This window comes from Lepidothrix coronata, unplaced genomic scaffold (genome assembly GCF_001604755.1).
Source record: "Lepidothrix coronata isolate B3197 unplaced genomic scaffold, Lepidothrix_coronata-1.0 Scaffold10, whole genome shotgun sequence".
Taxonomy (NCBI): domain Eukaryota; kingdom Metazoa; phylum Chordata; class Aves; order Passeriformes; family Pipridae; genus Lepidothrix; species Lepidothrix coronata.
In genome coordinates, this window is record NW_016690190.1 from 9,774,890 (window position 1) to 9,790,939 (window position 16,050).

At 39.4% G+C, this 16,050-nt stretch overlaps 1 protein-coding gene across 7 annotated transcripts in view; it reads right to left on the reverse strand.

The window, feature by feature from the left end:
- SOX5 (SRY-box 5) overlaps positions 1-16,050 on the reverse strand; it is a 641,654-nt gene that overhangs the window by 380,180 nt on the left and 245,424 nt on the right. The window contains exon 1 of one of the 7 annotated variants that reach the window (XM_017804826.1): positions 5,691-5,738. The exons of 5 other annotated variants lie outside the window; for them this stretch is intronic. The gene's annotated coding sequence lies outside the window, so the exon portion shown is untranslated. Of the gene's footprint in view, positions 1-5,690; positions 5,739-16,050 lie in introns of those variants that run through there. One more of the 7 variants, XM_017804825.1, reaches the window with a different exon arrangement.

Genomic DNA, 16,050 nt, shown 5'->3' on the forward strand with positions numbered 1-16,050 from the left:
AGAACTCTGCAGCCACTGCTTTTTTGCCTCCTCTTTCATCCAAGCTAGTCATCAATCACCAGATGGGGTAAACACCCCAGTCCCTGAAACAGGGCTACAGGGGAATGTTTTTGCTTGTTTTTTTCAAGTGCCACATACAGGAAGAGCAGTGTTCCAGCAAGTCTAAATGCAACCAAAAATTTAATATAAAGCTGTAAAACTTTCAAGAACTTTTTTTTTCCTCTTCCGATTTTGAATCATCTTTTAGAGGAAGAGAAAATAAAAATCTCAGAGAAGGCCTCCAGGTCCTCAGTAACAAACTGTGCTTTCTGACTCTCTAATTACACCTGCTTGGGCCCAAGGGACACAGAATGGCCTTCTTCATCCCCCAAAGAGTGCAGATCACATCACGCTGAGCATCGGATCGAGTCTGTGGGCATTACTCTGTGATCCCCCAGCCTTGTTTATCTGCCAGTACCACTTCATTTTAATGCCCTCAGGGTCTCTCAGCCTGAGGAACTCCAACCAGTCAGTGAGTTAAAAGGAGTAAAAGAATACCATCCGACACTCAAAGCACTTCTTTTTCTGCAAAGTACAGGATAAAGGATGAAAATCCAGCATAAGCAGCACCTGCACGAATCTTACATATATTTCTCTGCCTCCTCCTGTAATTCATCTCTGTTCACAAAACCCCTTATCTTCTGGTAGGAGGAGGAGCAAACTCATCTGAGTCAATCTGCTTGCTATATATCTTTGCCCAAACCTCTTCATTTAAACATCTTCAACCTTTTTTTATTTTTTTTTTAAGTTAGAAGTGCTTACAGATTGGTGGGGTGGCTAAAACAGCACAACAGCATGTTTGCCTTCCCCCCCCCCCAACCTTCTCTTACCCTTCTGGCAACTTTTTTTAGATTATGTCAATCAGGAAGGAAAGCTAATAAGACAGTGAAAATACTCAAAGCCAGTTTTCTGGAGAGAATAACACAGCAATCATGTTCAAGTTCTATTGGACCTGCAGGCACATTTTCTTGAAGTGCAGCTTCCTGAAAAGCTTGGCAGATTAGAGACCCCCTTTTTCCAGCTCAGCATCATCTGCCTCTAAAATGATTTCCCTGACTCCACTCAGACTATTATCAAAATATCCAAACCAGGCTCTAGGTAGAGTGATAACATCTCCTGCTTTCATTCACATTTTGTTTGCTTCTTGTAGAAACAAAGCAGGAAACTCTATGTGGGAAGTGACCTTCTGTGCAGTCTCAAACACTTTCAATTCAGTTTTATTTATTTATTCACCCATTTGAGAGACACTGATACACTTAAACCAAAGATTCATCCAACATTTGAATCATAGTGTTCAGGCAGATTCTTACTGCTACTCCCAGCTGTACCCACCATGAACAGCACAATGAAGAACCTCTTCTTGGTTTTTTTCAACTACAGCAGTAAAAGGAAAACATCAGCAAATACTTCTTGACTTGCAGATACCCAACAGTTATTCCCACTGCATAAAAAGAGAGAATGAAGCAAATAGAGGAGATGGAGTAATGGAACACATATTCCAAAGGTCCTGCAAGACAAGTACAGAGTGGGAAAGTGGCTGTTAATGATCCTCAGCCCTCTTCTGATAATGGAAAGCCCAAGTGAGCTATATTATTTCTATACTAGATGTGATTAACAAGTACCAAATTATTAAAAAAAACAACCAAGCAAACCAAATCATAAACCAAACCCTCCTGACATTTTCAGTCATATTTTAATGACAGAAGATCAGAAAATCTTGAGGGATTCTACTGTCTGCTCCTTTGCAGAGGAGTGACTGAAGCTTCATGATGTTCAATTCTGTCTACAATGTCAATGTGTGCAGAAAGTGTCCTTCACCACAGGATGGACTTGCTCACTTTGGGGGTAAAAAAGGAAAGCCTATCCTCACTTTGTTTTACATAAAGAAACTCCTTACCTTTTATGTACATTAGGCTAATCCCTTTTTAAAAAGAGTTATTGCACACCAAGTGCTAAAAGTAAACTACAAAAATTGGAGAAACAGTTCCCTATTAGATTCCTTGAGTACCAGTAACAGAAAAGAAATTATCCCGTTCTTGGTACACGAAATACAATATGCATGCTTAATTCTCTGAAAGTCCCACCTTTTAAAAATATTTAATAAAACATCAAAGCATCCTATTACTTCAGAAATCCATACCAGATTCAAGCACTGATATGCAATTAAAAGCAAGAGCTAATTTCTGTAAGGAGGTGCTCTACTTTTAAAGACATCTTTATGTAAGCGATATTTTTTTCCTTCGAAATTCAAATCGTAACTGTGTGTTAAGTGAAGAGTAAAATCTCTAGCTTGGCTTCAAAATGGCAATTTTTAGTCTTAATGACCTTCACACAGCACTTTTGAACATCACATTAAAAAAGATAAGCCTTTGAAAACTTTAAAATGTGGGTAAGTAGGAAATATTTGAATAAGTAATTATGAAGGCTAAAAAGAAGAATGATATATATCATCACTAGGCCATATTCAAAGAAATACATTACATCTTGGAGAATCAGTTGTTCTTTAAAAGACCCACATCCGTACGAATGTGTGTTGCAGGTAATGAGCATATGCACATATATCATTCCTAAAACACCTCTAAGGATATTTCTCACAAAACAGTACTGTTGGAGCCTCTGATTCAGCAAAGCGCTTTTGTTTCAGCATAATTAACCATATGAAGTCACGCTCGAGTCAACTGTCTCACTCAAGGAGTGCTCTCGAAAATAACTACACATATGCCATAAACAGATGTCAGCAGGGTCAAATCCAACATTTAAATCAAGACAAGATTGAATATACCAGCGCTATGGATTGGGGACCTGGCTAACATGAATTGTATTGGGAATTAGGAAACAGTTCTTCACTGCTCGAATAAGAAGAGCTGAGCATTTCAGAGCTGCCTGTGGAATTTTATATCTGAACTCACAAGAAATTTAAAAAAAGAAAGGCCAGTGACTTCAAATTCCATAGGCAACTCCGGAAATTTCAGCCACAATTCCTAGAAAGTTGAAGTCAACACTGCTGCGGTTTATTTTAAGGCACTGGGCGCACTGTGATTTGTTCGACTTGCAAGTTGCAGCCTCCCTAGAATGAGATGTGCATGTGTGCGTGCACGATATCCTCATAAACGGGATTAAAAACCAGTCCCTGCTGAACATTGCCATTCATAATTTAAGGGTCGAAAGGAAAGCAAAGAGATCCCTTTCTGGTGCATTTCAAAGCAGAAACAAATATTTATTTCAGTCCGCGAGCGACTGCGCTGCCGCGACGGCACGTTAACAAAAAAGTGTACTAAAAATGTTCCACATTTCTCAGTTAGGGGCTCCTATGTATAATTTGGGTCATTTGGGGTTTTGGTAACAGTAGAACTTTAACAAGGTTAACTAAATAAGGTTTTAATCGTGACCTTCAGGGATATCTAAACCACGCTACCTATCAGGGTTTCCTGAATGCTTTTTAAGTTTTTTTATTTCTACAAACTTTAAACTGTTTTGAAAATAATGACAGTGGGAAAAAAAAAAAAAGAATGAGAAGAAAGAATGCTGTAGTTATGGTTAATCAACACTTTCCACATGGGAAACAGTGAGTTCCTGGAATATTTATTTTGAGATGTAAAATATACAAAAGCGACCTGAACTCCTGAAAGAAAGATAGTCTATTATCAGCTCATGCACTCAATCTTATGTCTAAAAAATCATGTAATTTCCTATATCATAAAAAGAAAAAAAAAGACAAAAAAACAAGCAGAGAGGATTTCTCTAGTAACCTTAACAAGTTTTTAATGTCTTTACAGTGTGGGCTAAAATCTCCTATACAAGGTCTGGGCTTTAAATAAAGTTTGGGTTTTTTTGGTGGTAGACAGATAGCTGCTTTGAGAGGGAGGATTATAAAAGAAAAGTGTTCCACTTAATTTTAAAATGCAATGGATCAAATGCTTTTGATACAGTTCATCTGACTTTCTTTGGTGAACTGGGGCACTGAATTATTTTATTTCCTTGTATTTTTTAAATTGTTGCCAAGAGCCAGACTCCCTTTACGCAGTGGGAGCTGTACCTATTTACACCGGATAAGGAGTCTATTAAATCGTATTTTTGAAGAGACATGAATGAGCTGCACGTGAAAAAGAATGCAAAGTAGTGAATATAAATTTTGTATGCAGAGACCTGGTTCCTCGATTTCAAGATGTGACAATAAAACTTCATTCACAATTCTGGTAATTAATAATCACAGCACAGCCTAACTTCCAGTCCGCCTATGCCAACGCACCTGAGCTTGGGGGCTGCAGAGAGTTTAAATCCAGACCAAACCCAAATTTTGCTCTTTGGTTAATAACTAGCATATTAATTCATTTCAACATTTACAGCAAACACAACCACATTGCTGCAAATCCTAACTATAGAAATCAATAAAAACTGCAGCACCATAATTACCCCCCTTTGTCTGAGGCCAGTCATTCATGGCTTCTCCTACATAATCTCATGGGTTGCCCAGGCCTCCCCTCAGCCTGCTCTTCTAAATATCTGAGGATCATAGAGGTGAGGTCACTTCATCACTCCTTGAGAGGAAAGAAAAAAAAGAAAAGAAAAGAAAAAAAAGGGGGGAAAAAGCAAAGCATCTGCTAAAATTTGACTTCATTTGATTTACTCTCCAAGACTGTTTTTTATTAAATATGTTTGACTGCTATCTCTAATTAAATGTAGAATTAATTTTGGCAAACTAACCACAGATGCAGTTTATGTTCAATTTTATCAGACAGATTTATTTATAAGCTGTCAACTTCTTGAAAGACTTCATTTTGGAGCAGTTTTAAATTGCTAACAGTAGCTGTAAATGGGGCTACTGTTCTCTGGAAGACTAAAGAAGAAGTATGCTATAAATGTCCATTCCATCTGCGAGGAATCATAAAACAATCACATTCCTTTATATTTTTTTTCTTCCCCCCTCCTTCTTGGGACCTTTATTAAATTAGTTCAACTCAATTAAAAATAACTTCAAAAACATTTCAGGGCCCTTTGTTTCAGGGAATACTTGGAACTCTCTGCACGGAACGTCACCCTTTTAACTAATCCCTTTTGGGGAGCGGAGGAGAATAGTGGTATTGTGACTTCAGACAGTGCTTTCAAGGGTCTCTACTGTACCGAATTGAGGTCACCGCCAGACAATGCCCAACACCCAATAGCCATTCAGGCGTTCTTCACAACTCTATCAAACGTGTCTTTCTTTCTCGCGCGCGCTTTCTCTCGTGGCAAAGTCACAGGACAATGGAGAAAGCCTCCAGCACCATTTATGGTCACTATATTTGCACATGACAAAGTCTATTCTTCCTGGTTTGCCAATTCCGTGGTAAAAAAGAATGAACCCTGGATAGATTTTCCCACCATTACAGTTGTTCAAACTTAGCTCAGATTAAAAACAGAAAACTCTAAAAACAACAAAAAGCCCGTCTAAGAACAGTAAGTGCTGTTTGAAAGAGTAGCTACTCCAGTCCTTGCTATTTCGGTATATGGAGAGAAGCTGCAGAGACGAAGTGGAAGATTAAATATGCTACATTATAGCCTGCATATGCATGGCTGAGTATACATTCTAGTGCAACATGGAAACGAAGGATAAACCAGAAGCTATTATTTTTCATCGTATCGTTTGCCATTAGCCGCGTTAGAAAACTCACTGTTTGAACAACAGCGCAGGAGCCTCGCCCGCACGACTTGGTTTTGCTTGGGAAGGTTTAACTGCTTCAACCGCAAACAACAGCAGCAGCAAATCAATTACTGCACATTTGCGCTGGCTACTGCTGCTATTTCTGAAGACGTACCTCAGAAGTTTTACTCTTTCAACAGATGAGGATGAGAGAGAGACAGAGTGAGAACGTTGCACTAGATACGGCGAGCTCGCTGCCAGGAAGATTTTTTTCTATATTTTAAATATGCGCTAGAGATACAGTATTCTTCACAACCTAAAAAGATCTGAATGAAAATGTGCTGCTGTTTAAAAAGACTGTTTATAACCAGTACTTAACTTGACATTTGCACTGCCTCACCCACGCACCTCCAAAACACACACATCTTTTTTTAGTTAATCCGAAATCGCGACCCCCCCCCTCCGCCCCGCTGCCTGACAACAGGGAGTGCAGCAACCTAACCTGCAGACAGTCAAATGCCATTAAACTCATCGTTAGAGAATAATTTCAGAGTGTTCACCCTATGATGAGATGATGATTTTTCTTCATTTCTATTTCTGACCTCTTTGGCAATTTTTTCCTTCCCTTTTGCACCATGCTGTTTCCGTGGCATTTAGCTGCTGTAGACTCCTGCCCTCCCATCCCCAAAAAACTGACCCCCAGCCTCATGAGACAAATTCCACCACTGTTAGGAGCTGCTCCTTCACTGGAAAGTGCTTTGCTTCCCCCTCTCTGCCCTTCACACTGCTGGAAGACGACAGCCAAGGCAAGCAAACGTGAAAGCTCTGTGGTTCTAATGTTGTATCTGCCCGTTCTCAAAAGGTCCTCTGCGCAGTCAGCCACACCTTCAACACACAGTCACTCAGGACAGTGAAGAATTACTGAACAAGGGCTTCAAACAGATAGCTGGTTGGTGGTTGTTTGGGTTTTTTTGTTTGGGTGGGTTTTTTCCCCCACCAGGATCTAAAACACACTTTAACTCAATTATGATACTGAACCTCCCTGGAACAGTTATCTCCAGGATCTAACATGATGCCAGGGACCAAATTCTGCTTTTGCTTACAAGGAAAATGAGCAAGTACTTAAATCCCAACCCACTTTAGGAAATCCCATAAGTATGGACTTAATTTCAAGAACCTTGCCCAGTATGAATGTTCATCTGAATCAAAGGCTAAACATCTAATTCAAGCTGAAACCAATGGTATATTGAGATCTAGCAGAATCTCAAGAACCACCAGGAATGAGTTACTTACTTAATTGGTAAACCTACATGAGATTTATGGATGAGAAGTTCTATGGAATGATAAACCATATTTTTAATATAAAAAAATAACTATAGCATATTCTATTTAAACAGCAAAATGTATGTGTTGGGAGTACTGACTCATGGGTTCCAGATATGTGGAAAAGAAATACCACTAAGTTCCTTCCAAATTTGCTCCCCGCATTTTGATTGTGTGCAGACCCAGAAATGAGTCAGTACCATTAGCACATTCTTATTTGATAGAGTAAAACTTAAATTTCTGATTGTACATGTGAGCATCATCTATAGGCTGATAGCCAAGGGTTTCTGCCTACAAATGGAGGCTTATGTCAAACTGCAGGAGTAAATTAAGAGGCCAGAAAAAGGATTTCCTGAGAGTTTGCTGGTCAATAGCATTTCTCTCTGTGTTTTCAAAAAAAAAATTATTAAGAAAGTGCATTTGGGGAAAAAAAAACACACTCCAATGAAAGAATACAAGAATAAAAAAATCTACACTTCAAAGACACGTGATAACATAGCATTTAACAAGCACATACTGTATTGAACCTGCCTTTAGAATAGCTAGGTAAGTAAATGTTTAGGTGTTTTCTTAGCTTGTTTTACTCACAATTGCTCACTTTTTGTAATAAAAAATGTCATTATCTTCAAGAGATGCACTACATGTTCTTTGGAAAATTCATTTCTGGAGTTTTAATATAAATTTATATTAGGTCTTCTTTTAAGCCACGATAAGGACTTTTGTTTGCTACCTAGTGGATAAGTTGACTTTGAAATCTCTCCCGAACCCCCAAAACACATGACAAAACCCTAATTACTTAGCCCTATGCTTTATGATCTACACTTTTACTAAATTTAATGTACTTATGGAAAAGATCTGTTCAGCTCCAGTAGGTTCATCTGGGTCCTAGAAGAAATTTACGCTGCTAATGCTCCATCTAGCAATGAAAAAAAACAGAGAGACAAGCGAAGGAAAATGCAGAAATATATGGAACACAACTCTATAAAGGGGTATATTTTTTTTCAGATGCTGATCTAATATATTACAGAAGGAATCTGAAGATATTTACTAAAAATATGCAGCCAGCCCTTTTACGCTGAGCCCAGGACCACAGCTCTACCCATCCCAGCAGTGACCGAGTGGAAGACAGGCTGACAGCCCAGAAAAGAGGTGCTTGTTTTCCCAGCAACTGCTGGTGCTGTGCATACTCAGCCCTGAAGATGACTCTAGTCCTCCAGGTGATGGCCTCCTAGTTACGGCTTAACAAGCTGAAAGTGCTTCATTCTGGAAAAAGCCACTGTTGGGTGGGCTGAGGAAGTACCATTCTCAAAGAAACTGCTGAATCTACTGAATCTGACATTATTTATTTTTATAATCAAAAGCTAATGTGAACCACATTCAGATTCAAATCACACGTGTTTTAAAAAAAGATGCGACAAATTAAAACCAATTACAAGTGAACTAAATATACAGACCCTCATCAAGGCTGGAACTGGTTTTAGAACTCAGATTTTAAACCTCTTGTTCCAGACCCAACTCTTCTTTCCATTATATGACATCACTTGGCAAGTGGTAGGAGGCAAGAGTGAGAAGCTGAGCTTTGCCCTTTGGTAGGAGAACCTCAATTCCCAAGAGAGAGAAAAACCTGGACTGATGATGCCTCTACAGCTCCTGTGGAGCCTCCCAGAATATGCACCTTGGTAGAGCAAGGAGATGATGCTCAGCCAAGTCCCTCAGGTGATGGAAAGAGATTTTTCCTGGTGTCTCAGACTGGACTTAAAGTTGTTCATAGACACACCTTGGAAATCACTGAAATGGAGTTAATTTTTGTTGCCCTTTTAACCTTGGATTACACTAAAAGAGTTATCCCTTTATTGTTACGGGATTCAATCACCTATCTTTCTGAAATGTCCTTTATGGAGAAGAAAACAAGAAAGTAAAATAACACACTGTTTTCTCTAAAACATAGTCAGCAAGATCTAAGAGGATATTAAGCACCACCAAGACAGACAGGTGGAAAAATCAATGGATTTTTTCAAACTGTCAACATCCACACTGTTAGTATAATATGGAACACTGAGACACCTTTAAAAACAAACATGCATAATACAGAGTGATACATGAAAGTTATAGTCTAAATTTAAAATACCCAAAAACATGTTTCTGAAGTGAAAAGATATTTTTGAGTGTCGAAGTGCAAACTTAGAAGATCTTCTGCGTACTTAAGTCCACCAGCCAAGCTAGAAAAACATGAATTTCAACCCTCTACAATTAGAAGGTAACAAAACTCAGTTTAAAATGATTTTACTACACCAAGTTTCGTTTCCCTGCAGTTGGGATGAGCTACCACACCCAGAGAGGGACCAACAATGACCTTCACAGGGCACTGGACTGGCAACCTGTTGAGTCTTAGCAAATAATTTAAATATTTGTATATACAAAAATATATCCACACTCTATCTCAGGGAGAGCCAAGCTTTCAACAATGCTTGATTACAAAGCTCCCTTGCACTGGAATCACAGGAGCTCCACAAGGGTGGCAAGGTCAGCCTCTAGTTAATGCACACAATTTTATCATTCATTTTTTGAATCCTGAGGTCTTTATTTTTTTTGCTGCTGGATAATACTATGCAGTGCTTATTTCTGGTTTGATGGCATCCAAAGAACTTTTGGACTCACTTTTATGTTTCTGGAAAGCATCTATTACAGGAGACCTTATAAATATAAATTAATGTGATCCCCTGTAGAGAAAACACACGAGATCATGAGTCCCCTTAATAACACAAAGGGGATACCTGAACATGGTATAAAGATATATTAGTGCTATGTTTTCTCTTTTATGAGAACAATTTAGTTTTCCCCTGTCCTTCCAGCCAAACTTGGCTCGTGCGATATTGAGAGAGAAGAATCATATACTTTCAGAATGGCTGACAGCCTGCTTTAGGCATTATATCTGAAAGCAAATCAGCAGCAAGAAAATTGCCATTTAGAGGGGGAATAAATTACAGGACATTGAAATATCTGTACTAGAGCTGTAAAAAGTAGAAAAACTAAGAAACAATAAAAACATCAGCTGATAACTGGTGTGGAGGCCAACGAAGGGAAGAGGAAGATGAAAGGGAGAAGAAGGTTTTGTAACCGCCGTGTCTAGTCTGAAAAGATATACATGATATACATGCAAAATGCTATAAAGGCTTCAAAATCTGGTGCTCAAAAGTTTCGGCACCAAGAACAATAACTGCCTGTAGAGTCTTTGTTTAGCCCCTTCACGTAGACGAATTGCAATAAACTAATTGCAGGATCACAGATTATTTTTTTCCGCAAGATCTCTGTACCATTGCACAGAACAAATCTTTTTGCATAACAAATCAAGCCTGGGTTGTCAGTGAGAATGTGGCTTTGGTTCATTTTTTGCAGACTGTGAAGTGTGTTGTGAATGAGGTAAGGGATGAAAGGAAGGAAGCAAAAGCTTACATTAGCAGATAGGTAGGTGGATCCTGCTTGAGCAGGTTGGATCCCCTCCTTGCCAAAGCCTGTGTAAGGTCCCCTGTGTAACTGGACCTTCCCAGGTATCCCTAACTCCGTCTTCCTCATTTTCTGGGCGTGTGACTTAAAACTTCTTTGTCATTCTGCACATCGCTCACAGGTGGATAATGTGATGCATTACTCTATATGAAATGCTAGATAATATTTTATATTATATAATATTATAATATTACTATTGAAAGAAATATAAATAACCAGATTACTTTTAGTATCTTCACATGTCTTGGATTCCCCATATGAGCAAAATTTCTGCCTCTTAGTTTCCCATCTGTAAAATTGAGATACTCCCTTTTCTCAGGTTCCCAACACATCTATTGTGAAGATAAAGTGGAAGTTTGATGTACCTAGATCATAGAATCATAGAATCATAAAATCAGTTGGGTTGGAAGGGGCCTCTGAGATCATCAAGTCCAACCCTTGATCCACTACCGCTGTGGTTGCTAGACCATGGCACTGAGTGCCACATCCAGTCTTATCTTAAAAACCTCCAGGGATGGAGAATCCACCACCTCCCTGGGCAGCCCATTCCAATGCCTGATTACCCTCTCTGTAAAGAATTTCTTCCTAATATCCAACCTAAACCTCCCCTGGCACAGCTTAAGACCAAGCCCTCTTGTCTGAGATGTTCTCTTCAACAATGCCACACAAGAGACTATGAAAAAGTAAGTAATTCTGTCTTCAGAGCAAGAACGATGCGCGACCGAATTGTAGGGATAGTGCTCCACACAAGAAATAATGGAAGATTGAACAGCTGCTCATTAATTGACCAGCTTCATTCTGTGTGGTCAGTGAGGTTCTGTGCAGAAGAAAAACTGTACGTGACCATATAATTGTGGACTGTATCCTATGTACAGATACAGGAATCGTGAAATGAAATTACACAGCAACGTAATTAGAGTGCATGACTTTGCAAGCAGTGCTATTTTAACAGAGCTTTTGTGCGTGTAATTTCCTACATTTTTCAAAAAGGCAAACAGAGAAAACAGCACTTGCACCGTATTTATCACGCTGCCAATGACATCTTCCTCATCTGGCTCAGAACCTCCAGCTCCACCTCTTGTACCTTTGCTTTTCTGCTAACGACATAACCAAGGGCAAAAATGAACTCATATCTGGGTAGCTCCTACACAAGGAATCTTCCACCAAAGTTTCAGAGACATTTGATCCCAGCAAAAGGGCATCCATCCCATGTTCCTGATAAAATGTACTTGTTCTGCCCTTTCCCCTAAATCCTTCCTGCTTTCTTTTCTCCACTCGTCTTTCAGCTCAGACCCACTCCTCTTGTCTACCAGTATTAATGCAAATCTTCACCCTCCAAGACCAAATCTTTCCCTTCACTCCCACACCTCTACCTGAGCATCTCTAAAAAGCACATACCCAAAAGTCATGGCAAAGGCACAGTCAATCACCTGGAAAATTCTGTCTTTGCTTCATTGCTGTAGAGTATTGAGACTATTTGAATAAAAGCTCACTAGTTACTCTTTTCCCTTATTTTTTTTTTTTAATGGGTGAACAAAATTTTTTATCTCGTATGATTCAATATAACAAAAGTAAACAAACAAGAAGGAGAGTGTGAGGTCAGACCAAAGGTCCACCTTGCCCAGCACCTTCTCTATGAGAGTGACCAAAGCAGATGTCTAGGGAACAGTGAATTTAAATAAATCAGTAAATCTGCCTAAGGCAGGCATTCAACACTTTACAGTCTTATAACAGGAAGTGTTTGACAACTTCAAAAATGTTTTTCTTCTGTAGCACCCTATAAATCTTAGTTACATTCATAAAATTCCACTGGAGAGACTGTAATTGCTGAGATCAGATAATAACATACAATAGGAGAAAACAAACAGTTTCTCAAAGAATATGAACATTAATGCTTCTGGTACATCACCCACGCTTCCACAATGTTGTTTTTTTTTCTGCTTGTGCAAAAGATACTTGTAAGAAGTTCACTTTTATCAAAACTTATAATCTCCCTGCCCAAGATACACAGTCTTTCACCTCATCTTTCTACTCCCATACAGTTCATGTCAACCTGGTTTTAAAGAAAAAGTTCTGTTTGTCAGAGGTCTTCTTGTGGTTTTGTATTATGCGCTCTTATGTGTTCACCCAACACTGATGAAGTGTTAAAATTGCAAACCTGAGCTACTGTGACTATTAGGGGGTTCCCAAAGGCCTCAGGTTCCTGGTTAACACAGAATGATTTCTGACTGACCTTGGCCTGCCCAGCAAAGTAACATATCTTTCAACATTTTCTATGAACTACTGAACTTTCTTTAAAATAAATAAAATAAGAGGTATAAAGCAGGAAAGGATGGATATACATGGAGCAAAAAGGAGTGTGGGGGGGATATATAACATAGAAACAAAGTAGTCAGAAGAAAAATAAACCAGCTGAAGCCATTTTTTTTGCCAGCTGCTCCTCTGCAGCCACTCACACAAAGTGTGAGATGTCTTGTGGTGGCAGCACACTGGTATTTGATATCACACTGGCCTGCAGCACCACGTGGTTCTGGGTCTTCAAAGGGGAGATGGGTTAGAAATATTTGGAGATAGAAGGGGAGAGGCTAAGCAGGACAAGGAGCAGACATGGAAAAGCAAGTCTCCCAGAATCTCTTTCACTGGTGACTCCGTGTTTTATGAAGACCGTGGCCATCCTTGTACAGAAAAGGTGAGAAACATCTGACCCAGGGGGACCTGCTGGTATAAAGTCCTGGAGTTTTGCTTTCCACAGGTTTTGGGCACGCAGGGTGCAGACACCCTACCCGTGGTTGCAGTTCTTCCCCTACCACACCCCACAGCTGGGGATCCCCAGCCAAGAACTGCCGTGGTTCAGTTCAGAGGACAGTTACAAATATCACCAGGTGAAGATCAACTCAAAAATCTGGGTTTTGTATACCAAAGGTACACAACCTACCAGAGGTTCCTGAGTTCTTCTCTGCTGGAATAATGCTGTCCCTCATGTCAGGGAGCCAGTACTGTCACCAGCATAACACTACTGACATCCTTATCAAACTGTATCTGTAAACATCTGCACATGTGAGTGCCTGAGAGGCTCTGCTTTATAAGGTCTTATCCATGCAGAGTCTCAAGAGCCACTTGTGCAGGATTTTTTTCAGAGCAGGCAAAACGTAAGGCTCTTCTACCAGAATCTGAATGAAGGTCTCCAGGGATTCCAAGAGTTCTGAATCTGTGGTTTGTGATGCATCTTATGAAAAAGGGGAAAAAAAAAAAAAGTTGCATTTTCTGAACCTGATGTCAATCACAGTGTGATTATTTTTACACTGGCTAACTGCAAACAATTAAAGCAAAGGGAATGGGTGGGGAACAAACAGGAAATGAAGCAAGAGTAAAGATTATTTGTTAAAAACGGTAACAATGTCCTGGAGGAAACAGTAGAAATGTCATTAATAGGAGAATGCCCCCTCACTGTCTGAACCTAGGCTGGCAAATTTTATTCTTTCCAGGACTGAACACAGGATCAAAGGGGATAGTAAAAGTTCATAGTCTTAAGAGAGAGGGCATATACTGGAAGGGGACAGAGGAAAATGTTACTCTGGGGTTCTCTGCTTCTCTCAGAGATTCCAGGTCAACTGGATCTTCCCTTTTTGTTTTAACAGTTTTGTTTGCTGGCAGTTTACCTTTCTGTGCAGAAATAATTGCTTTTAATAAGCTCTTCTGAGTCACTTTGAACAGAAACTGCATTGGAAATGGGAGAAATAGAGGAACATGTAAACAATTCATTTTTTAAAAGAAGTAACTTTACCTGTCAATAAAGGATGAATTGAAGAAAAACAAGTGCAGGTCTTTTTGCAAGACTGTGAAATAAGAAAACTATCTCATAGATTTTCCAGGAGTCTATGCAAACTTTTGTAGATTTATGTGTACAATAACAACAACACTGAACAAAGAAATCCAGGCCTGACCTTTGTGGTTTTGTCTCATCCTTAAAAGCAAAGCCATGCAAGCTCATACAAAATTTGAACTTTGTGCTGTGAAAGGAGGTCCCAGGGTTCAACCAAGTACCTGAACTGAGTGAGTCAATCTTTTGAGGATGGCTCTTCTCTTCCTCTCCCACACTTCTGGTTGGTATTTCAAAACTACCAGAGCCTGTGAGATACCATCTATCTAACAGTGGTTGTGGCCACCAACTTTCTTCTCTATAATCTCTCTCCATTTTCCCTGTGTAAGAGTCTTAAATGAAGTTTGTTCCAGACTATTAACCTATGACAGAAGACTGCAGAGATAAGATTTCACTGACATATAGAACAAAGAAAAAGAAAGAGTGTGAAAATTGCAATGACAAGGTTGCCTTCGTAGTTCAAGTTGTATGAAATGAAATGAACTAAAATATCTGACAAATGTCTGGATAACACAGGTTGGGCACTAATGACTTCGGTTGAGTCAATCAGAACTGCATTTAATAGACAGCACAAAAGATTTCATTTACCAACACAACTTCTTGACTGTAACATCTAAAATTTATCCAATATTCCGCTGCTTTAGAGAATAAATGATGTAACTGTTGTTACCAGGCCATATATTTTCAAACTACAACATTTCTAAAACGGGCAAAATAAATATTTCATTACGCTGAAATCAATTCAGACTCTGTATATAAAAGAAAAAGCTATGGCTTTGGGAAAGCTACTACATCACAGTTAAACTGATCAAACTAGTCTCATGGGTTAGACACGATTAAGCCGTCTTTTGACCACGTGCCAAAAATAATCTTTCATCTTTGTCTGGGCAAAAAGTTTTCATATATTATAAAGCAAAGATGGTTTAAGCTCAAAATGCCACAATTCTGCAGAAAAAGGAGGAGGACTGAAATTAGAGACAGGCTGAAGGGAGTTATTTTCATACTTGCTGTTGTGGAGCAGGAGCGAAACATCAAAAGCAAAACCAAGGAAAAAATGTAAAGGCTTGCATACAGATATCATCCTCTGTGGAGAGTTTTTACTAAAGTGCCTGTGGTAATGCCTAGTTTTGACACCAACTTGGCAAAAGTCTCTATTTCTATTTCCTTCTGCACGGCTTAACTTAATACAACCACACACACACACAGAGCACAAACCAAACAAGGATGGCGCTTACATTTCCTCCAAATTTTTGTGCCCTAACTTCTGGCCCAGTGAGTGACATCCTTCCTTTCTGCTGCAGAGCAGACATAAGTTCAAAATTATCTAATTTGCTAGTTAATGTCTTTCAAGCCTAGCTGGAAATCCTCCTCAGGGGGACCTCCTCTGAGGAGCACGCACCAGGAGTGATGGGATGCTTCAGGGATTTGCAGTTCCCTCTAAGTGGTGCCGAGATACCTGTACGCCCCTCACATCCTCAGACATTCAATGAACTCCAGCTCCTGCTCTGCTTCATCTTCTACATTCCAGGTTGCCATACAGCAAATATATGTAACCCCACGAAAAAGCACATGAAAGTGAAAATAAAGAAGGGGCAAAGCGAATGGGGTAGGAGAAATACTGTTTGTTTTTGCTAGTGAGAACACAGTCTATTGTTTGGGACCAAAAGAAAAAAAAAATAAGAAA